The sequence below is a fragment of the Trichosurus vulpecula genome, chromosome 7, assembly GCF_011100635.1.
Source record: "Trichosurus vulpecula isolate mTriVul1 chromosome 7, mTriVul1.pri, whole genome shotgun sequence".
Classification (NCBI taxonomy): Eukaryota; Metazoa; Chordata; class Mammalia; order Diprotodontia; family Phalangeridae; genus Trichosurus; species Trichosurus vulpecula.
In genome coordinates, this window is record NC_050579.1 from 253,068,457 (window position 1) to 253,084,205 (window position 15,749).

Genomic DNA, 15,749 nt, shown 5'->3' on the forward strand with positions numbered 1-15,749 from the left:
AAACAGGTTGTGGCAGGGCAGATGGGCATAGCCAGATCTCATGGTAACTCAGCAGAGGTCCAGTAAAGTTAGACCATCCCCATACCATAAAGGTGAGGCCCAATACAACTGTGAATTCTCTGCCTAGACTCTTCCCACATGGTTAATAAATCCCCACTTCCCTCTTAGTCTCTCAGTCCCAGCGATATTGAATTTCTCTCTGAAAGAAAGTTATACCATTCCCTCTCCTTCTGTCTTCATCTCAAAGCCCCTTGACATCCTCCCCCCATTCTCTCCTCCTTCATCCCAATCTCTTCTTGCCCTTGTCAAGGCTCTCCCCGCTATGTGTACTCCTGATAGAAAGCAGAGAATGTTTTGTCTTTATATTAATATCCCCAGAACCTAGCATAGTGCCTGGCATGTAGTAGATACTTAAAAAATGCTTGTTGATTAACTCATCTCACCCCCTAATGTCCTCTCCATCATATCGTGCTATCATTCCTTCTCTTTCTCTAATATTCCTTCTCTATGTGATACTCATTCCTTCCTCGCTGCTTTCAAACATACCTATCAAACACCCCATCCTTTCTCATCTCTACCTCCTGGCTTCCTCGAAGTCCTAACTAAAATTTCGCCTTCAACAGGAAGCCTTTTTAAGCTCTTCTTCATTCTAGCACCTTCTCTCTTTTATTTTTATTTATCCTGTGCATAGCTTGTTTGTAGGTATTTGTTTGCTTGTTATCTCCCTTATTAGAGTATGAGCTCATTGAGGGCAAGGACTGTCTTTTGCCCCTTTTTGTATCCCCAGCATTAGCACAGTGCCTGGCACATGGTAATAAATGGTTATGGATTTCCTGGATTCCTGTAGTAGCTTCCTATTTGGTCTCCCTGCCTTGAGTCTCTCCCCTCTTCAGTCCACTCTCCACACAGCTGTCAAAATGGTCTTCCTTAAGTGCTGACATTGTCACCCTTCTCCTCAAACTCCAGCAGCTTTGTGTTGCTTCCAGGCTCAAATATAAACTCCTTTGTTTGGCATGTAAAGTCCTTTATAATCTGACCCCAACCTACAGTTCCTGTCCTTCTAGGAACACCGCAGCCCTTCCAGACTGGCCTTCTTAATGTTCTTCCTATATAACCGTGCATCTCTCACCTTGGCACTGGCTATCTCCCATGCCTGGAATGGTTTTCCCTCCTCTTCACCTTCATTTTGGAGAGTCTCTAGTTTCCTTCAGGGCTTAAGTGAAGTGCTACGAAGGCTTTTCTGAATGTGGTATCTCCCAGTAGACTGTAAGGCACATGGGGGAAGGGGGGGCCAAAAAAGTTTCGACTTTAGTCAGTGTATACTGAGATACCAGCACAGTGCCTGGCATAGAGAGACACATAATAAATGTTTGTTAATTGATTCCCAATAAAAGGGCAGCCAATCTTATGTCCAAATCCCCACTTTACTTCTAACTTGAGCAGATGAGACAAAAGGACATAGTAATCAGCTTTAAACATTTCAGATGGCCCCTTTTATGCTGGAATTTCTGTGCTGATCATGATGAGAAGTGGATATGTGAATTATTCTCCAAGAACATAGAAGGCTTAAGGCAGTGCTATATACTCATTTTTCAGTATTCTAGAATGGGTGATTTTATATTAAGTTGTGAGAGGCAATGTGAAATAGCATCAGAATCAGCTGAGTTCAAGTTCTAAATCTGACATACTAGCTCTATAGCTCCAGCTAAGTTCCTTCATTTCTCAGTACCTCAGGAAATTACTCTAAATATACAAGTTATCAAGAAGTTATTAAGGTCTTCCACCTTGGCAGAAGTTCCTCACTACCTACTGTCTCCATCAGTGAAACCAGAGGTCCAGTTAAAAAAATAAAAAAGAGTCTCATCTTCTCATTTCACAATTACATTTAGCTTAGAGGCATGGTTCCTAAACCTTTAAATTTCACAACCTTTTTCAGTTCAAAAATTCATCTCCTTATCCCCATGGACCAACGCGAACAAATCTATGGTCTGAGGTGGGCCCGTGGAACCATAAAAAAAAATGCTATATCTCAAAACCCTGATGACATCTATCATAGCTCTTTTAAATAAAAAACAAGGTGAAGGGAATCCCAACCTAAAGTAGGAAGCACCTGCCAACATCAGGATGGATGCTAGATTTACCTACTTTCCATTCAAAATACATAATCCTATTTCTTTGTTGTTGTTGTTAAATATATCATTTAAAACTTGATACTGAACATGACTAAAACCAATTCTACTTGGTTAACAAAGTATTCAGGCACTGTCAAAAACACCCACCAAAATTCTTTGTATATTCATTTTCATTTACTTAGCTTACTTGATCATAGTTAATGCATAGCCTTTCTTCTAGTTTAAAGTTTTTTCTATTTGCATTATTTCATAAGGGTTTTTCCAAATTTATTTGGCTTTAAAATTCCGATCTTAATGCCAAATAAGTTGACCATTTGCATATGCAAATAACAAAAAATAGTACAAGAAGCTGTAAGTCTGTATTATGACCAACTTAGTTCAGTTTTCAAGTGTATAATTAATTCAACATATTTTCAAAACTGTCTTGCTAATCTGTTTCCTACTGAAATTTTATTCTCTCCTATGCATCTTTTAAAAATACTACAAGGACCTTCTTTTATTACTTTTTTCTTTCATTCTGGTAACCCCATCACTGTCCCCCTTTTTGGCATCACTCCACCCCTCCCCCAAGAAAGAAAGGAAAAAAAACCCTTTAATTAGATATGCATAGTCAAGCAAACCAAATCTCCACATTGGACACATCTGAAAATGAACATTTAATTCTGTACCAGGTTTATCATCTGTCTGCCAGGAGAGAGTAGGTAGAATGTCATCACTGGTCATTTGGAATCTTGGTTTTTGTCACCGCATCAATCAGAGTTCTTAATCTTGATGATTTTCAAAATTGTTTTTCTTTATGATGATGTTACTATACACATTACTCTCTAAATTCCACTCACTTCACCCTGTATTAGCTGCTTCAAGTCTTCCCAGATGTGTCTGAAACCATCCCTTTCATTATTGTTTATGGTGCAGTAATATTCCACTACATTCATTACCACAATTTGTCCAACTATTCCCCAGATGACTCTTTTTGAACGTGTGGGTTCCTTTCCTCTTTCTTTGATGTCTTTGGGGTATAGGCTTAATAGGGGTTATCACTGAATGAAGGGATATATGCGCAGCTTAAGTCATATTGGGGGAATGATTCTAAATTGCTTTCCAGAATGGATGAACCAACTTACAACTCTACCCATAATGCACAGGGTGCCCGTATTCTTGGCCATCCCTTCAACAAATGTTATTTTTCTTTTTTTGTCAACTTTGCCAATCTGAAAGGTATGAGGTGGAACTTCAGAGTTGTTTTAATTTGCATTTTTATTATTAATTGGGAGCATTTTTTCACAAGGATTTTGATAGCTTGAATTTATTCCTTTGAGAATTGCCTGCTCATATTCTTTTACCATTTCTCTACTGGGGAATGACTCTTAAATATTTGAAATCAGTTTCTTATATATATAGTGGATATTAGATCTTGGCCAGAAAAATTTGTTGCAAAGCAATTTTCTTTATATCCGTCGTACTTGTCAGTCTCAATGACATTAAATTTAAATGTCTGTTGAATAAATGGCATTCCATCTCATTAATTTAATACAAATTATTTAATCAGCTTCCTATTTTAGGACAGTTAGGTTACTTCAGGTTTATTACAACTGCATTACAAACTTCTATGATAATCCTGGAACGGGTAATTTTTTTTCTTATTTTTAAATTTCAATACCTCCAGAGTATATTTCCAGAAATGAACTTGCTTGGTCAAAGGGGATGAATATTGCTGTAGCTTTTACTGTATACTGCTCAATTATGGCCTTTTCCTCCACAGCCCTACCAATACTAAGCTCCACTGCCTTTCATTATTTTCACAAGTCTGATGGGTATGAAGTGGTACTTCAAAGTTATTTTAATATGCATCTCTTTGATTATTAGGGAAGTTGAAGGTTTTTGAAGTGATTATTAACAATTTTTTTTTCTTCTGAAAATGATCTTATTCTTATCCCTTGGTCATTTACCTGCTGTGGAATTAAAGTTACCACAGCATATTATGAACAGCTCCCTAGATATTTAAAATGTCAAGTTTCTTTATCCATCCCATTTGCTATAAATATTTCCCCTAATGTATTATCTTTCACTATTTTAATGTAGTCAAGCATCTAGATTTGTCCCTAATGATCCCTTCTATTTGTGGCACAGAAATATTTACCCTCTTTTTACAAAAGAGATAACTATTCCAGTTTTTCAAACTTTTTATATGGGCAATTTGTAATTTTTACTATATTAACTTGGCTTATTTTGGTAATACCAAATGTCTCTCCAATTATTTAGGTCCTCCTCTATCTTGGTCACTCTAGTTTTATAGCCCTTATACAGGGATCTTAAGTATTCTAGGTAGGTCAATGCCTACATATTTGATGGGCTTCCTTTCATCATAAATGAGATTTCTGCTTTATCCCTTCTTGATCTTTATAACTAGTGAATAAGAATGCAGATGATATTGGCAGACTGATTTTATGACCTGCAAATCTGCTAAACTTACGTATTGTTTCCATTAATATTTTTGATGAGATAATTCCTTATATTGTTATGACATTTTCATTAATTTGTGTGTCAAGGTCTTTTCAGGAGGCAGTAAAGCGGGAAAGGACTATGATAGTTGAAGGAAGAGGATTCATGTAGGGAGACAGAGGCTTGTATAGCTGCCTGGGTCTGTGAGAAATAATTAAGTTACCCAGACAGCATATTCTTAATTGAAAGGAACAGGTTAGGGCTTCCATTTAGAATTCTAAAGCCAAGCTGACTAACATTGATTTTATTCATTATGTGACAATCATTATCCACAGATTCATAACCAGATTTCATATTCATATTTTTCTTCAGTCAAGAATTTATGTACTTTATCTAAAACACAGATGCTAACCATCTTAAGTACAAGATCCACCCTGAAAATAATACCTAGAAAAATCACAACAAAATGAAAGAGAGAAAAGCAAAAATGGAACAAAGAAAAGGAGAAGAAGGTTCCATATTAATCTGAAAATCAAAAAGGAAACTTTTAGCAGAAGTTAGGAGGTTTAGAAAAGGAACCACAGCAAGCAGTTTAAAAGAAAGCAAGACTTTTTTGTCTGGTTTTGAAGCACCTTGAGAAGGAAAGTCAGAGGTTAATGCTGCAGGTTCCATGTGGGTTTTAGGGTAAGTTTAATCAGCTCCCAGAGGACTCATCACATCTTTGAAGTTGTTTTAAAAAACAGAGTTACTGTGGTTTTAAGGGGCAAAACTATTTACTTTAATCTTGGAAAAACCAAGACAAAAGTTATGCTCAGCCTGTGCAGTGAAAATGCAGGAAAAGGACTGGGCAGGGTGACTGGATAATGAAATCCCCTGGTGCAACAAAACTCCTGATCCAGTTGAGCGAGCTGGTAAAGCAAACGAGAGGTGAAAGTTCACCTGGTTCAAGAAATTCAATGTTTAAGACAGAAAGATCCCTAAGTGGGAACAATAAACTTTTCCTCTTCAGAAACTGTTAAACATTTTATTTCAAACTCCTTCCATAAGTCTAAAAATAAACTATAATCCCTGCTCATGCAGGCACTCTGCTTCTCGTGTCTCCCTTTTCTTGCTTGATTTTGGTCATTATGTTGTGCATTAGTACTTTCCCCAGAAAGATGGCAAAGAGTAAGAGGTCAATTTAAGTTGACCATCTTGGTTGCTTTTTGGCATCTCTGCTGAAAAGATTTGGTCTCTGGTGACAATAAAAACAGAATAAAAAGCAATTTGGAATGAAGAAAGGAATGGTCTGATGAGAAGACTTGGTACATAAATGTAGGCTTACAAAAAACTTTTAATGTACACCGTAATTTAAGTAAAAGCCAACAAATATTAATCAATATTGCCTCAGAGTAATGCTAAGAAATGTTTTGAGTGATTTAGTATGTAAACTTTCTAAAGCAAAGGAAAAAAATGTTCTAATAATTAAATTTTTAAGAACCCTATTTGTACCCTTAATAGGATTAATATTCTTTTAATTATGCATGCCTGTGCGTGTGCATGTGTGTGAGAGAAGTTGCATCCTAACCCATATGTATTACAACGAGGTTTTAAAAATATTTCTGAACTTCAATTATTTACATATTTGCCCACTACCATGACATAATCAACAACTGATTGTAGTTTAACTTTATTATTTTCTGACCTTTTTTCTCTCTTCTCCTTCATATCCATAGTGGTGTCCACACTCACACAGCCTGTAAGAAGCTCTATTCAAAGAAGCACTGTTACGTAAATTTTGGTAAATCTCAGATGAAAAGAAATCACTAACATAGAAAACATAGAATCCACCAAGAGGATTCCACTACTAACAGTTCATTCTCAATCTCCACCTCAGAGGCTCACTTCAATTGTAAAGAAGATCCTTACCCGGTTCCATTCTAGCCATTTTTCTAGTGTCAGAAGCCAAATCCAGGCCAATCTTTGGGGACTGTTATACTGCCCACACCTGAAAAGGCAAGAAGAAATAGAGCTGTTCAGGGTTTCACAAGTTTATTTTGACTTCTCTGTGACTCCATTTCTGTCAAACCTGAAAAGGCAAGATGATTTCAACAAGCAACAAGCAGCCAAAAGTCTAGAAATTTTTACTTAGGAACAGCATGGTGATAAGATTTAAGGTGATAAGCTTATCCTGGTGGTATGATGGATGAAGTCCAAAATGAGAACAGCCTTGAGGGAAATTCAGGTAATGTCTGAACATCTAAAGATTAGGACTCAAAGTACTGCATTAGCAGTAAATTGCTAGAACCCCAGCCCCCCATACATGCAAGACCCAAGATTTATCTTTTTTTCCTTTCTGCAGCGTGACCTCAGGATCTAAATTTCTTGGAACTTGGGAGTCATAAGACTTCATTTTAAGTGCTAGCACTGACATATTAGCCAAATGTTTCACAATTTAGTGAATCTAAGTTTCCTCATTTTAAAAATGGAAAGAACCTACTTTACATGGTTAAGTAAATTCAACAAATGTTTATTATGTACAGGATATTGTACAAGGCAGGAGAGTGGATAAAATATTTAGATAAGACATCATCCCTGCCTTCGTAGTGTAGGTCCTATAGAGTCTAGGGGTAAGATATACATACATGTAATACAAAATATTACATGGTTAAGTGCATCAAAGTGGTTCAAAGTGCTATGTGACAGGAAGAGGGATGGGCATCAGCAAATACTTCATGGAGGTAGAAGAATATGAGTTAGGCTTTTAAAGAATGGGAAGAAATTCAAAAGATGAGGAAGGCTAGGGAGGACATTCCAGGAACAGAGGAAAGCATGAACAACGTGACAGTAGGAGGGAAATGGGTATATTCTGGAGAGGTAAAGTTTGCCTAAGGCCTAGAGTACACAGAAGGTCATAATATGAGACAATGCTGGAATACACCTCAGCACCCACCTTATTCTGGTAGGCCTTGAATGCCAACCAAGGCGGTAAGAACTCTAGTTGATGGGCAGTAAGAAGCCGTTAAAGATTTCTGAGCAGAGAAGTGACCTAACCAGACCTAGGTTTGATAATGAAGGATGGGTTGGAAAGAGCAGTGGGAAGTTAAGTTAATGTGATAGTCCAGGGGAGGTGATGATGAGGTCCTATACTAGAAGGGATACATGCAAAAGATAATCTGAGGTAAAACTACTGGGACTTCGTAAATGATTCGAAATGAGAAGTGATGGAGAAGTAACAGTCAAAGATAAGAGGAAGGTTTTGCTGGGTGGCTGGTGCTACCACTGGGTTGAGGTGGTCACTCATGCAGCACCAATAAAATGATTGCAGTAAGACGGAGGATCATCAAGCCTTACAATCTGTCCTCCTGCTAAGCCCTAGGAACTTGTGGGCTTTGCTATCTACCACAGAACTACATTTATTCCTATAAATGTAATCTTCCCCAATGAGAAATGTGAATTCTGTGAGCAGAGGACAACCTTGATTTTGTATCTGCACCCCCAATGCTTAGCACAGCTCTTAGGATATAGTAGCTACTTATAGATATTTTTTTCATTTTCATTCTTTCATTTATCCTATGATTGAAAAAAACAACAACTTGGTGAATTTCGCAATTAGGAAGTCAGAGGTGACCTTGGAACAGCAGTTTCAGAAGTGTTTTGAAGGTAAAAGTTCAAATGATCAAGGCTGAGGATAGAATATGTGGTGACAAAGTGAAGGCACCTGGCATCAACAACTCTTTTCAAGAATTTTAGCAGCCAAGGAGAGGAGAGTGATATAACAGATGGGGCAGAGTGGTCAAAAGAACAATTCTTTAGAACTGAAGAGACTAAAGTATGTTTGTTGGCAGACAGGAAGGAACCAGTAAGGAGAAAACTGAAGATACATCAAACAGAGGGAATGACTGCAGAAGTGAGGTCCTAGAAAAGGCGGGAGCAGGAGGCAATGGGATGGAATAGGAGGATTAACAAAATCTCCTCTTCTAAGGTCAGAAGAAAGAAAGAGATGGTAGGTGACGATGCTGAGAAGTTCTGAGGAATGAAGGAAGGCTGAGTGACAAGAAGATGGCCTGGATCTTCTTGGCGAAAGCTAAACCTTTCTCTCTTTTGCTGATGAAAGCGTTCAGCTGCACCCCACAAGTTATAATATGTTGTCTCCTTATTGTCATTAGGTTAAATCCATCTGCTGTGAGAGAGTAGTGTATGATTATGTCTTTGAGTAGAATGAGCTTGTGTTGTACCAGAAGCAAGCGAGACACACCACGGAGTATAAGTTTTAAGTGGAGAATTTATTAGCCGGCGGCCATCGGGGTACGGCACCACAAATCAATGGCAAATGTGTTGGGGTGATGGCTTGGTTTATATAGGATATGGGGGTACAGAGTAGGGGGAAGAGGAACAAAGGTCCTGGCTGATCAAAAGATTCAGTCAGGTTATCGTACTAGTGGGATAATCTCATTTACATTCCTTGGTGGAGTCACTGGAGTCCCAGGGATATCTCCCAGGAAGGCTCTGTCAAGTTATCTCTCAGTGGGATGGTCCTATCTATTGAGATTCCTTGGTGGAGTCATGGAGTCCCAGAGGGTTTGCTAAATGCCAAAGATATGAGTTCATTCTTTCTGGGGGGGCTTGTCAGTAGCTAGGGGTTACTCAGGGGTTCCTAATTTTCCTTGTATTACATTCCCCACTTTTTTTCTTCATGGGGGGTTTCAAATCCTTGAAAAAGGAACGACCTGATGGGGCATAGCAATGAAAATTAGGAGGCCAACCAAAATGCTAAGCAGGGGTGACAATAAAAGGAACGCTAGGTCGTTGGCCCCAGGGGAAGGCCAGACCTAGTTGGAAGACTCAAGGAGAGTCCAAGGAGCCTCCCCAGGTACTGCACTCCAGAAATTTTAAAAAATGGTATAAAACATCCCACATTTCCCAAAACATCCCCCATTTCCCCCTTTTTGGTCAAAGGCAAACTGAAAGTTTCGCCTAAAGACCAATTAAAGGTATGGAAAAAAAACTATTTTCCACAGGGTGAAGTTTTAAAATCCCTATCTAGGTGGAGTCAGGTTTTCCCTTTTCTGTATTTGGACATCCCCAGGGATGGGCAGAAATTGTAAACTAATTGTAAGTAAGCAGAGGGAACATAATAAAAGTTCAGGAAAAACAGTCTTGGGAACACAAGGACACAGAAGGGAAAAAAGCAGGTCTTTGCTCAGGTTCTGGTTCCGGATCCGGATCCCGTGAGAAGCCGTCCGCATCCGGTGCTGTCCCTCTCAGGCTCTTGGAACCGCAGGGCGAGGTCTTCTATAGGCCCAGATGTCCACTCCTCACAATGTTCATTTAAAGCAGTATTTTAAAATCCCAGATGCCTGATTGTAGTTATCTGGTCCCTTGATAGTAAAAGAGAGTTCTGCTTCTCTGGTTCAGATCTAGAAATTCTCAGACAATTTTAACTTACTATAACTTACAGATACTTTACAAAGGGGATATATTTTCACTTGTACCATTATCTTATACAATTTTCTTGTATTAGCATCCACATTTTAGATCTTATTACCAAAACACACTTAACAGCTCGAATTTCCAGAATTGATAAATTTTTAGAGCCAATCATACACATCTGTACATAATTCTTAGGGGAATCAATCAATTGCCTTTTTTCAAAATTCGCTGTCCCTTCCTTTTATTAGACATTTATCACATTACATCTTTGCCTTATTTGCTTTGCCTAATCATTTTCCCCTTTCGGAGGATGTTATCCCTATATTATTTCAATGTCTTATTGGTCATGAACCTAAGTTAAAATTGTAAGCTATTCATACCTGTATCCTATTATAATAACTCAGAGATATTTCAATACTCATCTATCTATTACCTAACAGATTTAGCATAGTGCTTACAAAACTTCTTGATAATTTAGATTTGCTATGAAAGAAACGAGGGACTATGTCATATATCTTAACAGAAGGAAAGAACTTACTTCCTTAGCTCTGTTTGATTCCAGGCACGAGTCATATATGATAGCCAATCTTATAGTCACCAGGTGCTGAAAGCAGGGCTTAGGTGTAACCAGGTGGGGACTTTCCTTTTTCAGAAAGGAAATAGCAGAGTTGGGAAATAAAGTCAGGAAGATCCTACCTAGGCTGTGACCAAGGTCGTCTTCACGACTGCTCCCAGGCAGACCCACCTAAAAAATTCTCAGCTTGTAATGCCTGCCATGCCATTACTGGCTTCATGTGACCTAGTCCTGTAATCAGAGCTTAAGACAATATTAAACTGTAGTCCCATAAAATCTTAAATAGCAAATAAATATCCTTCAGATAAGACTGCCCAAATTTTATTGAGCTAATAATTATCAAATCAAGCTACATAACTTTTCCATCTTCTAAATACTTCCTCACACTCATCTCCAACTTACTTTGACCATCTGAAACTATCATTCTCGGGACAGGAGAGGCTTAGCTAACTCCCATTTGTCCCCAAACTTTCTTATCTGCCTTTCCTATTTTCCCTCAACCTTAATTCACCTTTCCAAATCTTTCAAACCTAGTTGCTTCTATAGATAAGCATTAATTCTAATAATTCTAACAAGGATTTTTTATCCAGATGTTAAAAGGCATGCTCACTAAACTTTCCTGAACACAATTATTTAGAAGGTTTTAAAATGATAGACATCTCCTTCTTTTTCCTTAAAGCAAATTAACCCTTAAATGCTGGAATTCATTAACTAAGTTAGTGCCAAATGTCCTCATTCTCAAATATTGCACAGAATTCCTAGACATTACAAAGTTCCTTAATCAAAAAGTGTTATAATGGGAGGACACTTAATTTCTATAAATTATATACTCAATTAATTAGCCTTATCACAATAATAAGGTTTACCAGGACTTAAAAAAGCTTTTTCCATAAGAATTCCTCTACACAGAAAACTCACACAAGATTGATAAGAATTCATGACTAGATGGTTTCAAAAGTTCTTGTTTCAGTTAATAACCTCAATTTCTTAATTAACTACGATGCTTAATCTAACAACATCCAGATTATAAGAGAAATTATTCTCTAACAGCACAGGTAATGTGATGTTAACCAATTTGTATATAATAACTAACTTAGAAATAAGTACACCACAAGCAATTATCATGTATCTAAAACTTGAAACAGATTCCAATTAATTACCAATCTAGTGATCATAACTGAGTTGGATAAGCAAATCAAATCTGATTCATAACCACTAGTGGTAACATTTTAATTTCTAAGGCCCAATACTCTCTGCATTATAAAAGATTACCACTTTTTTCAATATTGCTGATACATCTGTTTGTCACATTGCACAATTTAGAAATGTACCAGTGCCCTAAACATAATTATGCATTTTAAAACTTGAAACAACCCTTTTATCAATTTAGGTGAACACATTTCTAAATCTCCTTGCACAGAGAATCTTTCATATCATTATTTGAAACTATAACTTTAAATCACCAGATATATTCTCATAATAGAAAACTTTTTCACACAGAAAGTCTGTTCTCATGGTTAAATATTAGTATTATTAATTATTTACTTGTTATAACCACATATAACAGTTTCAAATTTTATCACATCCCTTTAAAAACCCAATTCACATATCTCAAAATCAGATTAAAATTGCTATAATATCATTTCTTACCACACAATGGTCTTCTCAAATTTCACAATCTAAGAGAATTTTGGGAACACAATGCAAGTTTAGAAATACAGAAACAATAATTTTCAGATGACATCTATTGCATTTCCAGATACAATATAGGAACTGTTGGTCTTATTACTTCTGATATTATATATTAATGCATTAATATATAAACACATGTATCACATATATTAATACATTAACATCCCAAATACACTTTATTTAGCTATATATTCTTCAGCACCACTACCTCTGGCCCAGGTATAGGAACTTTTGCCTGGCCATGAATGAACTTATGAAAGAAAGAGAAACTTAATTTTGCACCCACTTTTTCCAAGCTTCATCTTATACAAAAATGCCTAAAAGGATTTTTTTTGGACTCCCAAGGAAGATAAGAGCAGGAAAAAAATCCCTTTTAGTTTTCTAAAGGGGCTCCTCCCTAGGTAGGGCCTGGCAGCCCCTTGAGGGCAAGGAGCCTACCCTTCCAAGCACTAACTAACCAGCCCTATTTCTTTACAAGTTTCCTTTTAGCTTCAGCTCTGATAACCTTTCAATGTGGAGGGTGGGGGAAGGGTGAGGCCAGGAGCAGCACATGGCAGCCAGGAGGAGCACATGGACTCCTGACTAGACAGATAATCTCAAGCTGCTACTCTACCACCCCCTAAATTCCTTATACAGGTTTTCTATCTCTCTCTTTCACAAATTCACCTTTTAAACTTTACCACAAGGATGGGCTACAAAGGTACTCAGGGGCACAGGACTGACTGTCAGTCTGTGAATTTCTATCCCTCTCCCCATTGCCCGGTGGGGAGGGCGATTTAAGTTTTTCCCTACAGTTCTCCTGCATTCTCTTCTAATCTGATCCGGGAGGAGAGGAGTTTGATTTAACTGCTCTAACCTTTACTGCAGTCCTACTGAAAGGATCTCAATGATTGTAATTCAAATAAAACTTCACCCCTTGCTCACTCCCAAAAACCTCTTTTGTACTTAAATCTAAGGGAATCTGGGACTGAGACAAACGCAAGAGTCCCACTGAAGACTTCAACAGAGGTTTTAGCCAGAAGGCATTCATTGGGAGGAGGTGTTTTTTAGCAAGAGTGAGCTCCTGGAATGACTTTACAATTTCAGGAGTTCTTTCTTCCCAAATTCAACTAACCAATTTCCAAACTTTTTAACAATTTAAAACCCAGAATTTGCCAAATTTTAACCCATTCCCCGTAGTTCTACGCTGGCCAAACGGGAGCCACAAGGAAGGGAGTCTTTGCTTCCCTAGTGACAGCCTGATATCTCTGGCTGCCTATGTTTCAGATTTTTTTCTTTTTTTTTTTAACAAAACATAGACATTTCACAATTGACATAGACACGCGAACAGAGACGAACTCAAAACACAACAAAATTCACGGTGTGGATTGAATTGAAGGCTAAGCAGGTCCCCTCAGAGGAAAGATTTCCTCCTCAAAGATACGACCCCCAATCTTTCTCACACCTCAGCACAAAACAGAGAACCTCACAGTGTGGGTGAAATCGAAGGCTAAACAAGTCCTCTCAGAGGAAAGATTTCCTCCTCAAGGATACGACCCCCAATCTCTCTCACACTCCAACACAAAACAGAAAACCAAATGGCATGAGCTGATTGAAGGCTAAACAAGTCCTCTCAGGGGAAAGATTTCCTCCTCAAGGATACGACCCCCAATCTTCCCACACCCCAATAGGAAGGGTGGCGTCCCAGCTTCCTAGCTCTGCACCACAGCCTCGTCAGGGTTTAGCATGGTATCAGAGATCCAAATGGCTAGCCCCAAACCAGAAAAACCTTACCTCTAGAGGTCTACAAACCAGAATTCTCCATAGGCCGAAAAGGGACAGGTCAGCAAAGAGCCCATTCTCCGAGACCATCACTCTACATCAGAGTCCTAGGAAAAGAAATCCCCAGGAGCCGGCCCTCTGAAGTGAGAGAAGGTGGATCGGGGGCAGAGACTCCCTGCTGAGGTCCGGAATTCTGTGTGTGTCTCCAGGGCAGTAACACGAAATACTGCCACATCTCGCTGGGGCCTCCAAAATGTTGTACCAGAAGCGAGCGAGACACACCACAGAGTACAAGTTTTAAGTGGAGAATTTATTAGCCGGCGGCCATCGGGGTACGGCACCACAAATCAATGGCAAATGTGTTGGGGTGATGGCTTGGTTTATATAGGATATGGGGGTACAGAGTAGGGGGAAGAGGAACAAAGGTCCTGGCTGATCAAAAGATTCAGTCAGGTTATCGTACTAGTGGGATAATCTCATTTACATTCCTTGGTGGAGTCACTGGAGTCCCAGGGATATCTCCCAGGAAGGCTCTGTCAAGTTATCTCTCAGTGGGATGGTCCTATCTATTGAGATTCCTTGGTGGAGTCATGGAGTCCCAGAGGGTTTGCTAAATGCCAAAGATATGAGTTCATTCTTTCTGGGGGGGCTTGTCAGTAGCTAGGGGTTACTCAGGGGTTCCTAATTTTCCTTGTATTACACTTGGAAGTCAATAATAGAATAGAGGGAATTGAGAGTGGTGATGAATTGTGTGAAGAGGTCAGGTCCTTCAACATGTACACCAGTTTTCATGGATGAAGACAAAGAATGGCACATAAAAGAGGATGAACCATCAACTTTAGCAAAATAACTGAAGAAGTTAGCAATGACCTTGTTGTTGTTCAGGTATATCCAACTCTTTGTGACCCTGTTTAGGGTTTTCTTGGCAAAGACACAAAGATACCAGAGTGGTTTGCCATTTCCTTTTCCAGCTCATTTTACAGATGAGGAAACTGAGGTAAATGGGGTTAGGTGACTTTCCCAGGGTCACACAGCTACTAAGTATCTGAAACCAGCTTTGAACGCAGGAGGATGTCTCCCTGACTCTAGGCCTCACACTTCCCAAGGTGCCACCTAGGAAACACCTAGAGATCAGTAAAGGACAGCAATGAGAATGAGGATAGGCAGGTATAGATGGACTGCATAGGCTTCTAAAGGGAAAAAGGGAGGGAACGTACTTAGAGAAAATACCCTGAGGCAATGAGGAACAAAGAATGTGGCCTCCAAGGGATATGGTTTCAAAGAATACAGTAATTTTAGGGACAGTCCAGGCTGAATTTAAGGGAGAAGGAGGAAAAGTGTTAATTTTAAAATTTTGAGGAAGTAGGGGAGTTTGCTGAGAATGGTAAGGTCCAAGCTGTGGTTGAATGGGAGGTCAAGAAACTAAGATGAGCAAGTTAAAGTTAGGATGGATAGATAAGGGAAGAATTTAGGATAAAGAAGACTTGAATCTGTAGGTACTTAGCAAGGAACCATTAGAGGTGGTTTGCTATAGAAATCTCCAGAAGAAATTAAATTTGCTAAGTAGAACTGTGCTAAATAAAGTGCTTTGAGTACCTATTAAATTCAAGCTATTATAGTTACTCTATCAGTACCGGAGTAATGAACTAATGCCCTTTAATCTCCCCTTTCATCTGCAAATCCCCCAGGCCTAGTCTAAAGTGAGGTGCAAATTTCTTAAGGAGAGGAACTGTCTT

At 38.7% G+C, this 15,749-nt stretch overlaps 1 pseudogene; it reads right to left on the minus strand.

Moving 5' to 3' along the window:
• LOC118857894 overlaps positions 1–15,749 on the minus strand; it is a 61,877-nt pseudogene that overhangs the window by 40,301 nt on the left and 5,827 nt on the right.